Genomic DNA, 12,369 nt, shown 5'->3' with positions numbered 1-12,369 from the left:
ATCAAAAGAGTTCTTAAAAAAAGTAATTAGTTGTCATGTGTTCATATTATTATTATTATTATTATTAATATTACTTGCATGCTGCTCCATGTGCCCTTCTTTACTGTTGTACATTTTAAAATGGCCACTTTCATGTTCATGGGCACAGTAATCGGTCATAGGAAACATTGTTTGTTCGCCCACTCATATGATGTTTTGGGCAGATGCAGGTTAACTACATTTCAGTTCAGGCCTATTTGTATTAAAAGAAGTTTGTTGTCTAGATGGGTTTGTAACTAGAATGAAATGGAAAATTGATTCAGTGTAAGGAAAGGACACTCAGCAGCTGTTTACTCATCTGGACTCAGGAGCACTAGTGTGGGACACCATAACATACCTTTTAGGGTGTCCCACACAAGTGCTCCAGTGGATACTATAGGGGTGTCTCCATGTGTGAAATGTGTACAAAAATAGAGAAGTATTCCAGCTTTAGAAAGGGACTAAAAATTTCTTCAGCTTGGAACTCTGCCAAAACAGACAATTGGACAACACTTCCAAGCAATGTTTCATATTCCTATTTCTGGCCTAAATATCTGTGTGCTAAGTATACCTTTTTTATTCACATAGGGGAGAAAAGACTCTGGATATCTGAGGACAGACACCAGGAACCCCACACCTCCTAAAGTGGAAATCCCAAAACCACAAGTAGAGGATGAGGAGGGAGACATTTATGAAGTGGGCTAAATAGTTACCACAACAGGTGAGTGTCTGAGACCACAGCTTCAGGTAAAAGATGGATGCCTGCATATTTATAATACATGGTGTGTTTTTTTTATTTATTTTTAGGTGATGTGGATGTTGTCTAAAAGAATTTAATTTCACAAGTGAAAGTGCCCAGATCCTCATCGGGGAGATAATGGTGTGCAATGGTGATTTAGAAAATATAAAGGAAAACATCAATGATGTTCAATAAAAAATGAAGAACATCATTGATGTTTTAGGCAGAATATAAAACACACAAAATGCTATTGTGTATTTTTGCCTTAAAAATAAGTTTTAAAGTATTTTAAAAGCCAAATTTTGAAGAAGAACACGGTGTGTCAACATGTGCTATCTGCCATCACGGGATATCAATGTACGCGTTTCGTGGGTGCAACCCCTTCCTCGCAACTGAAGTAGGTGAGAGGAAGGGGTTGCACCCCCAAAACACATCCATTGATCCCCCATGATGGGAGGTAGCACATGTTGACATTAGGCATGGGATCAGGAGGGAAATCCCCATTTTGAACCCCAATTTGTGTGCATCTTCAAAATGTTGCTTTCACAGGGGTGACATCACCCCATCTGATGAAGGCAGTATCAATACAGTTTGGACATACTAATGTCTGATCTTGCCTACACTTTGTCAAAATTGAACTTTGTAAGTTCATGAGTTGTGTATGTTATGTTTTGAAACATGCCTGTTTAACCAAAAAAAGGCTATTTCTAATGTGACAAAAAAAATGTTATACAACAAAGATGTTGGTTTGTTCAAAAACCCCTTTTCTAATGCACATGTGAATGTGCTTTGAGTAAAATGTTTTCTACTCAACATTGTGTGGCTTCTTATTTCAATGCTCAGTTTTTGTAGCAAGGTGGTGTTTACAGTGACAATGGGGGTTATTTACTAAAGGCAAATCCACTTTGCACTACAAGTGCAGTTTCAGTGCACTTGGAGTTCAAAGTGGAATTTCCTTTAGTAAATAACTCCCACAGTGCTTTATAATTTGCCACAATCAGGCCATTTTTGTGACTCCACAAATTTCAGTCATGGTGTTGAAAATGATGAATATTTTTAACAGTAATGCATTCCATACATTAACAACAAAAACAAAGTGTGTGTGTGTGTGTAGCAGACCCACAACATAATAGTTCGCTGAAGAAGAGATTGTCACCTCATGTATCCCAAAAATTACGTTTGCAATATTGAACAAAAAGGGAAAAAAGAAAAGCCAATTGGATAACCTTGGAGCCAGCTAAAAGAAACACAAGCAGTAAATCAAAGTAAATATTATTTTCGTTTAAAAAATGTTTTATTTTTCACATGTTTGTTAAACGTTTTGTGGCATATAAAGGGCCCCCCTACCTGTAAAGTACTCTAGATACTTTTCACAAACTTCACGGGCGCTTTGGGGGGGGGGGGGGATGGGCAAGCCAGGACGGCCAGCTTCAACAGCCATCAGGGTTGTTGTATCCGGTAATAAGCCGTCCTCAGTCCCAACTGAGGCCATGTAGTTCGATGCATTTTTTCTTAAAAAGTTATGCAATAAGCAGCATGCCATAACGATATGATTGATTCTATATTCCGCCATGTTTATTGCAGGGAGGAATAGGCGGAACCGGCTGGCCATTATTCCAAAGGCATTTTCCACCACTCTTCTGGCTCTGGCCAGCCAGTAGTTAAAAACCCTCTGCTCCGGGGTGAGGGTTCTCATCGGGAACGGCCGCATCAGGTGTTCATCCAGACCAAATGCTTCATCAGTGACAAAAGCGAACGGGAGTCCTTCCACATTCTCTTCAGCAGGTGGCAATCCCAAGCCACCATTCTGGAGCCATCTGTAAAATTTGGTCTGAGAGGTGACTCCACCATCCGTTATCCGGCCATTCTTCCCCATGTCCACATACAGGAAATCAACACACGCCAACCCAACCGCCAACAACACAATACTATTAAACCCCTTATAGTTATAATAGTATGACCCTGAGTTGGGGGGTGGGACAATGTGGACGTGCTTCCTATCTATTGCCCCTCTGCAGTTGGGAAAGTCCCACCGCTGGGCAAACTGGGATGCCACAGTCTGCCATTCCTCTGTCATTGAAGGAAACTGGAGTCAAACAAGAAAATAAAAATTTGTAATTTTGCACATAAACATTGCAAGCAAATTAGACACAAACACTCTTGGCCAAAATCAGTATTAACATTTATTTGAAGGAGTATTTAAAGTAAAAAATCTAAGGTCCACGTATCAGATGCCTCACCCCCTCTGATGGCCCATTGTAAACATTTTAGGGGGGGAGATGTTTTGGACAGGTAATGATCAAAGAATAACTACATACAAACAATGAATAACTAGATTGCAATGCTGTTTAACTTCTTGCTGACCATAAACTGCAGACATGTGATGGGGCAGCGGCTTCCCTATGCAAAACCATATGCAGGTATGTGATTTTGCACTTCCGGGGTCTGGAGCGCCGCCAGTGACCCGCTCCTGCTGTGATTGGATACAGCAGCGGGAGACAATCTGTGGGCCCAGCAGACTTGATGTCCGTAGGGACCCGCTGATTGTTCCCAAGAGAGGCAGTTCGGTGGTCTGCCTATGTAAACAAGGCAGATCGCCGTTCTGTTAGTAGTGAAGGTAGTGATCCTGTGTTTCTGATAAGCAGGGACTTGTATCTCTGCTATCCCACAGTATAAGCACCTCCCCCACAGTTAGCAAGCACCCCCTAGGGACAAATTTAACCCTTTGATTGCCCCTGAATTTGGCAGGGAAGAGGTTAGTGTCATTAGTACCAGTGGCAGCTGGTCCACAAGGAGCGGAGGGGCTCCTCCCCAAAAGCCCGCAAATTCCGCCCATGTGTGTGGCTGTGCACTGTGCGGGTCACTAAACCAACAGGTCTCTACAAGGTCCGTCACCCCTTCACAAGCAAGTGACCAGAGCCCGAGGCCCCAATTAGCCTGTTTCATGTTGTTCCGCCATGTGATACCGGCAAATCCAACAGGACGCAGTTTTTTTGGGGGGTTTTTGGCATGTGGGTTCCCCTCAAACACCATACCAAACCCAAGGGGCCTGGTATGGATTGGGAGGGGGGACCCCATTGCTGTTTTTTTTTCTTATTATTTCTTTTCTTATTTTTTCTTACCCCACTTACAGCTGATGGCGCCTTAACAACCGGAAACGTCAGGCTGACAGCAAGCCAGATTCACCGGAACCAGAGTGTTTAACGGGGACCACCGCAGCCAGGTAAGCTCGCACCTCCACTTCCCCCCCCCCTCAGTGATTGTTCCAGGGACTCCGTCCGACCGCCTACAGGGGTCAGGAAGGAATTTTTGCCCCACTGGTGCGTTTGGCTGCTACTGTCAGGGGGGTTTTCACCTTCCTCTGGAACAATCAGGAACAACCGTAGGTTAGCATACCCCTACCTCCGGCCTCCATTCCATTTTTCACGCTAACCTAGGACGACTATTCCAGATCACAGCCAGACTTCTTTTCTGAGCAGAGACCTTCACCTTAAGTAAAGGTAGCCGGAACAGCCAGCAACCGAATACAACAACTCCTTCTGCATCCATATAGGCATCCCCTGATCAACTTGCGCGCTAATAGCCTCAAGCACGGCGGCAAGTCTGATACCTAGCCCCTCCTCAGGATCAATACCCTGATCAGGATCATCATCTTAGGCCCATAGTACCATCAACAGCATCCACAAACCATGTGCTACTTCAAATACTCAGCTGAAGTTCTGCACAGACTTAGGCCGCGTACACACGGGCGGATTGTCTGCCCAACTAAGTTCGGCAGACAATCCGACAGACAGTCCGTTCAAAATTTGCATGAACGGACTTGACCACACACGATGAGCAGACAGTCCGCTGAAAGCGTGCGTGATGACGTGTACAGCACGTACGACGGGACTAGAAAAACGACGTCCTATACACTGCAATGCAACCTTCAGCCGTGTAAACCCTTTCTGAGCATGCGCCATACTTAGTCCGTCCAACTTGCCTACACACGAGCGGACTGTCTGCTGAAACCAAGTTTGGACGGACAAAACCAAGTTTGAACGGACTGTCTTACGGAAATTCCGTAAGACTTTGTTCGTCAGACTGTCCTCTGTAAAAGTCCGCTGAAGCCCACACACGAGCGGATTGTCCGCTGAAACACTGTTCAGCGGACTAAGTTGGACAGACAATCCGCCCGTGTGTACGCGGCCTAAGGAACATCAACACCACATTGCCATCTTCCATACAAAAAATACTTCAAAGAGAACAACTATTAAAAACCGGACGACAAGCAGCTCCCAACCACAGGAAGACATCTACTCGACCACTACAATTAGATTGCGCCTTGATTAACGTCAGGTCTGCAGTCAAACATAGACTAGAAGTACACGACTTCATCATCGAGAACAATGTAGACTGCCGCTTCATCACCGAAAGCTGGTTAACCTCTGACTGCAACACCATCCTCACCGAATTGGTGCCGGAAAACTACAGGATCCTAACCGAACACCGGATAGGGAAAAAAGGAGCAGGCCTAGCAGTGATGTTTAAAGGTCACCTGGATCTCACTAAACCATCATCGCAGAACCCAGTGCCTTTTATGGAAACCCTGACGCTACATCTTCAACCAACACCCCATGACACCACTCATATTCTACTGTGCTACAGACCACCGGGACCAAAGTCCAATCTTCTTTCACCCCTCACAGAATCCTTTGCAATGCACACCCTAAAATTCAAAAATTTCCTGGCACTCAGAGATTTCAACCTTTGGGCAAATGAGCCTAAAGACCCCATTGCGACTGCCTGCATCAATCAACTAGAAGAACTGGGTCTCCAGCAACTGATAAAGACTCCCACGCATGGGTCAGGACACACCCTGGACCTCATTTTCAAACAGAACATTGACGTCAACATACTCGTCAACATAACTCTGCCATGGACGGATCACCACGCCATCAAATTCAAAATAGCTACCAACATCACCAACGAAAAACGGAAACCTGTAACAACAACGCACTGGACCAGATCGCATAAAAAACTGTACTCCAAATCCTTCAAATCCACTCTGTCCAACAAGATAACTACAATAACCTTAAACCACTCTACGGAGGAAACACTCAACTCCCTGAACAGGGCATTGTTGCAATCAGCAGACTCAGTAGCACCTCTCATTTAGGAAGAAAAACTCTGGATGGTTTAATAGCTCCCTCGCCGTACTAAAGCAAGAACGCAGAAGAGCAGAAAGAACATGGAGAAGAAACACCACAGAGGAAAACCACTTTAACTACAAAGGTCTCACAGAGAATTATCGGAAAGCAATCTTCAAAGCCAAAAAGGACCACTTCTCATATACAATCTCAACAGCCGCAAACCAACCACGGGAACTGTTTAAACTGGTTAATCAATCAATGAATCCGGTGTGCCTAGAACCCCCAGAAAGCGAATCCCAGGATTACTGTGACAAACTGTCGGATTTTTTCATCGATAAAGTCAAAACCATCAGGTAAACAATTTGTCAGAAGAAAACATCCAACCTCAGCCAGCAAATACATAAAGAGGATGTCTGCACCAACATACCGCAACCGCCGAAATTTTCACTATCCCCAATTACCATAGACACCGCAAAAAACATCATTAATAAACTGCGTGACAGTACCTCACCTATTGACACCATCCCCACAAAACTACTGAAAGAATGCTCCGACATCGTGGCTCCAACCATAACCCACCTCATAAACCGATCATTCCACGAAGGGATTGTTTCCAGCATCCTCAAACAAGGCATCGTCAAACCTCTACCCCAGAAACCAATCCAAACAACCGTAGGCCAATTACAAGCCTCAACACCATTTCTAAGATCATGGAGAAAGCTGTAGTACATCAGCTACAACTTCACCTGGATACTCACAAACTCCTGGACCTGCTGCAATCAGGCTTCCGCCCGGGTCATGGAACAGAAACAGCTCTCCTCAAGATTTGGAATGACGCCCTCGAAGCAGCAGATGACGGAGAGCCGTGTCTCCTCGAACTGCTAGACATAAGTGCAGCGTTTGATACAGGAGATCACAATACTCTACTCGTCCGACTCACAGAAGTAGCCGGAGTCCAAGACATAGATCTCCAATGGTTCGCGTCCTTCCTAGGAAATCGGTCACAGACAGTGAAACTAGGAAAATTCCTCTCCAAAACTCGGGCAGTCACCTGCGGAGTCCCTCAAGGCTCTCCTTTATCACCCGTTCTCTTCAACATTTACATTCACCCACTTCTCCAAATCATCAGATGCTCAGATCTCTGCTTCCACTCTTACGCTGACGACACGCAACTTTATTTCCGGATCAATGGAAAAAAAGATCACCAACAACAACTTGAAAACTGCCTCAAATCAATAGAGGACTGGATGACCACTAACTCCCTCCAGCTGAACGAATCAAAGACAGAGCTTCTTATCTTACACCCAAATCATAAGCCCGCAACCAAAACCTCCTGGTCTCCACCAACCGTCTTTGGGCAGACTATCTCCCCAAAGACCAAAGCGAAGAGTCTCTGGGTTATTTTAGATGCACAAATGTCAATGGATGCGCAAATAGGATCTGTAGTCAGTGGATCTCACCATCTGCTACGCATGCTTCGCAGACTCACCCCTTTTATCCCAAAGAATGACAAAGCAGTGGTAGTTGGAACAATTATTAATTCACGACTGGACTACGCAAATTTGCTTTACATAGAATTACCACAATATCAACTTGCGCGATTACAACTGATCCAAAACACGGCGGCAAGGCTGATAACAGGAAAAAAAACCTGGGAATCCATCTCTCCTTCGCTGAGGAGCTTACATTGGCTAACTGTAAAAAATCGGATCACGTTCAAGACCCTTTGCCTCACCCACAAATGCGTGCATAGAGAAGCTCCGCAATACCTAATGGAGAAAATAAATCATTACACACCAAACCGCATTCTTCGATCAGCCAACAAAAACCTCCTCCTCGTGCCCAAAGCCCGGTATAAATCCAAGGGGGATCGGAGATTCGCTGTCCAAGGGCCTCGGCTATGGAATACTCTACCAATCAACATCCGCCTGGAAGAAAATCACCTGGCTTTTAGGAAAAAACTCAAGACCTTCCTCTTTTAGCAGATGATCAAAGCTCGCCACAGCGCCTAGAGGCGATTCAGTTCGCATTGTGCGCTATACAAGTATTTCATTCATTCATTCATTCAACAACCATGTTTTCTGGTTATTAAGGACACCCGCTTCTTAACAACCAACTATTTACACTGTTTGTTAAGAATGCTGGCTACCACAGGCAGTAAATGACCACAGGCTTTCACTACTAAATACACATATTGGTTCACAAGCAGACTATAACTAAGTGGTGTCTTTTTTTTTTGGTTCATGGAGCACAGTGTTTGAATTTGGTGGGCATATACTTTAGCTGCTTATTAGAGCAACCTTTCTCAACAGAGGAACCCTTGGAATGACTTTCCAGTCTCAGGCAGTGGCGGCCCGTCAATTAGGGGCGCCTGGGCAATATTGCAAACGTAATTTTTGGGATACATGAGGTGACAATCTCTTCTTCAGCGAACTATTATGTTGTGGGTCTGCTACACACACACACACCTTGTTTTGTTGTTAATATATGGAATGCATTACTGTTAAAAATATTCATCATTTTCAACACCATGACTGAAATTTGTGGAGTCACAAAAATGGCCTGATTGTGGCAAATTATAAAGCACGGTGGGAGTTATTTACTAAAGGAAATTCCACTTTGAACTCCAAGTGCCCTGAAACTGCACTTGTAGTGCAAAGTGGATTTGCCTTTAGTAAATAACCCCCATTGTCACTGTAAACACCACCTTGCTACAAAAACTGAGCATTGAAATAAGAAGCCACACAATGTTGAGTAGAAAACATTTTACTCAAAGCACAATCACATGTGCATTAGAAAAGGGGTTTTTGAACAAACCAACATCTTTGTTGTATAACATTTTTTTTGTCACATTAGAAATTATGGTTAAACAGGCATGTTTCAAAACATAACATACACAACTCAGGAACTTACAAAGTTACCATCTAAGTATTCACAGCGCCTCACTTTTTCCACATTTTGTTATTGTTACAGCCTTATTTCAAAATGGATTAAATTCATTATTTTCCTCAAAATTCTCCAGACAATACCCCATAATGACAACATGAAATTAGTTTGTTTGAAATCTTTGAAAATGTATTTAAAAAAAACACATGTACATAAGTATTCACAGCCTTTGCCATGACACTCAGAATTGAGCTCAGATGCATCCTGTTTCCACTGATCATGCTTGGGATGTTTCTACAACTTGTTTGGAGTACACCTGTGGTAAATTTAGATGATTGGACATGATTTGGAAAGGCACACACCTGTCTATATAAGGTCTCACAGTTAGCAGTGCATGCCAGAGCACAAACAAAGCCATGAAGTCCAAAGAATTGTCTATAGACCATCCAAGACAGGACTGTATGAAGGCACAGATCTGGGGAAGGGTGCAGAAAAATGTCTGCAGCATTGAAGGTGCCACTGAGCACAGTGGCCTCCATCATCCGTAAATGGAAGAAGTTTGGACAAACCAGGACTATTCCTAGAGCAGGCCGCCCGGCCAAACTGAGCGATTGGGGGAGATAGTCAAGGAGGTGACCATCATTTAAAGTCCCAGGACAAATAAATTTGCGAGCCAACCCACTGGATTGTGGGACCAGTAGTCGTTGTGACCAGCGGTTCTGTTGCATAACTATAGGACAACGTATCCCAGGGATCCTTGATACCATCCAGGGGACTTCAGGGAGAGACTATAAAGGAAGTAGTTCCGCTCTGCGCTCTGTTCTTCCTGGGTCTCGTGTAAAGTATACCTCTCTGTCACGGAGAGAGAGAGGTTGCAGCCCAACACGCGGTGTCAAGAAACTCCAGCCTGGGCCTTGTAGGGCCCATCTATGTGACTGTTCACCAGACATCTTATCGGCACCCCCTCAGCAACTCAACACCATGTTCGTTCACACTCTGCATCCGTGTGTCCTCGCTGATGGCTCCCTCAACGGACATCTCTTCCCGGGTCTCTTAATTCAAGGCTTCTAATTTGGACCAGTCGTTGGTGAGAGGGCAACCTCCCACCTTCTGCATTATTTCCCTGGTTACTTTATTGGAGCACTGTGTACAGACACCTTTACTTGGAACACTTTACTGCACTTCTATTTGAAAACTGTGCATAGACACCTTTACCTACAAGCACTTCAAGGAATACCATTAGCCCGTTTAAGGCAGTCAGTCTGTTCATCCATCACTTTGTTGGATATAATCCTCGCTTTGTTGGATATAATTGAATGAGCTTCAACTGCCGGTGAAGACTTATCAGGTCTGCACCATGGACATTGCTGTTGTCACTAATTAAAGGGCCCTACACCAGTGGTCATCAACCCTGTCCTCAGGGCGATCTAACAGGCCAGGTTTTATGTATTACCTTGGGGAGATGCAGACTAGAATACTGCAATCACTGAGCAGCAAATTATATAACCTGTGATGTATTTCAGTTACCTTGCAAACCTGGCCTGTTAGTGGGCTCTGAGGACAGGGTTGATGACCACTGCCCTACACCATGCTTATTCTGATTGATCTCTCATTAGGATTTAAAGGTTGAATAGGCTGGCCTGGGATTCTCCTTAGAGAGTAACTACTTGCATTAAACACTTAACCATTCATTGTCCTTCAGGTCATGCTACAGGGGTTATAACATTGTAAATATATGTAAATTATATCTACATACTGTTAAACTGTTCTTAAGCTGTTCTTTGGGGAAATTTCTCTACTGAGTCTGTGCTGTTATTCAGAACTCGGTTGATCTATTCTCCTCCTTTAGGCTCGATTCACATCTATGCATGTTGCTTTTGAGCATTTTTGCAGTGCTTTTTGCGGTGCTTGTCGCGTTTTTGGACACACGTTTTTACCACGATTTTGCATTTTGTGTTTTTCTTTTCTTTTTTTTTTACACTGTGGTTGCTTAGCAACCAGCTATATACAGTGGAAAAAAAAGAAATAAAAATGAAAAAGAAATTCGCAAAACGCTGCAAAATCACGGTAAAGACATGGTAAAAACGCAGTACTTGCGGTTTTGATGAAGGTCCATTGACTTCTATTACATGCAAAACGCTGCAGTTTGCATGAAAAAAAGTCCCTGACCCTTTCCAAAAACGCAGAGGCACAAAAATGCATTGATGTGAACATGTTTCATAGGAACCCATGTTAAAAAATGTCCCTGCATTTCTGAAAAATGCATCAAAAAATGCGTTAGTGTGAATCAAGCCTTACAAACTAATACTACTTTGCTACTTCAGTAAAAGATGGGATAGCATAAATATATTGACTTGTGTGACGTTTCATTTAAAGGTGTTTGCTTGTGAAAAGATTTCAAAACCCAGAGTGTCAGGTGGGTTGGAAGGTTCACAGGGTCATGGTGATGAAGATGAGCAGGTAAATCCTAGTAGTCCTCAAGGGGACTAGGCTTCAAAAGGTAAAAAATAATAATTCACTCCCATAAAAAGTGAACTAAGGACCGCAGTGCCCACCTTGTCCACTTCCCCTCTCCCACCTGTTTACCTCCTTAGAGCAGAGCAGGTTTTACATTTCTGCTATGGACCTTCCAATAGGATTTCACTCACCTGCAGTTGTGACCTCCAAATTAATAGGAAGGTCATTATATGCATAAGTCATAAATCCAAATACTGAAACACTTCTTCCAATCTGATACACCTTATAATGGTCAGAGGAAACATTTATCCCCATACTGGAAATCTTTATTATGCCATCACAACTCAAGGTGTTCAGAAGACTGCCCCCCCCCCCCCCCCAAAAAAAATAAAAAAAAATAAAAATAAAATAAAGTTGCTTCTGTAATACATTTTATTAAATAACAAATAAAACTAATAAGAAAATTACATATTAAGGGTGCATAAAGCAGAACTTCTCACTCTCAGTCAATATTGACTATTTTTAATCCTTATGCTGCTAGCATTAGTAAATAGATGGGGCAGTATATTATATTTATTTGTTTTAAACTTTTTTGTTAAATTTCTTCTGTTTCTTCCTGTTTTCCATGCTTAGGCAAAATTATGTCATCCATCCCAGCAGTCTTCAGGAGGGGAGGAAAGGTTTTCTCAGCTAAACACATCGTCCTCCTGTCTGCATTCTGAGCATTCCTGAGCTAAGGGCAGATCGATTCCAGGAAGTAAATGCTACATGAATCATCTGCCCTTACTCAATATGACCACAGCCAGGAATGCTAAGGGGGTGCTTTTCAACAAGACTTCTCAACAAAATAAAGCATGGAGACATGCATGGGGAGGGGAGTTTGCTTTGAATATTAAAAATGAATTAATGGTGTTTTTGCTTTGTGGTGTTCAGATGCATTGTAGTTCCGCTTTGAGTAGCACCAACTGAATACAAACATCAAATTATGACTACTGGGTGTGCACCAATCTAAGTATTCACAGCACCTCACTTTTTCCACATTTTGTTATTGTTACAGCCTTATTTCAAAATGGATTAAATTCATTATTTTCCTCAAAATTCTCCAGACAATACCCCATAATGACAACATGAAATTAG

The sequence above is a fragment of the Lithobates pipiens genome, unplaced genomic scaffold, assembly GCF_037356315.1.
Source record: "Lithobates pipiens isolate NorthernLeopardFrog02 unplaced genomic scaffold, aLitPip1_a1.2 Scaffold_19, whole genome shotgun sequence".
Taxonomy (NCBI): Eukaryota; Metazoa; Chordata; class Amphibia; order Anura; family Ranidae; genus Lithobates; species Lithobates pipiens.
Note: the sequence above shows the minus strand (reverse complement) of the source record.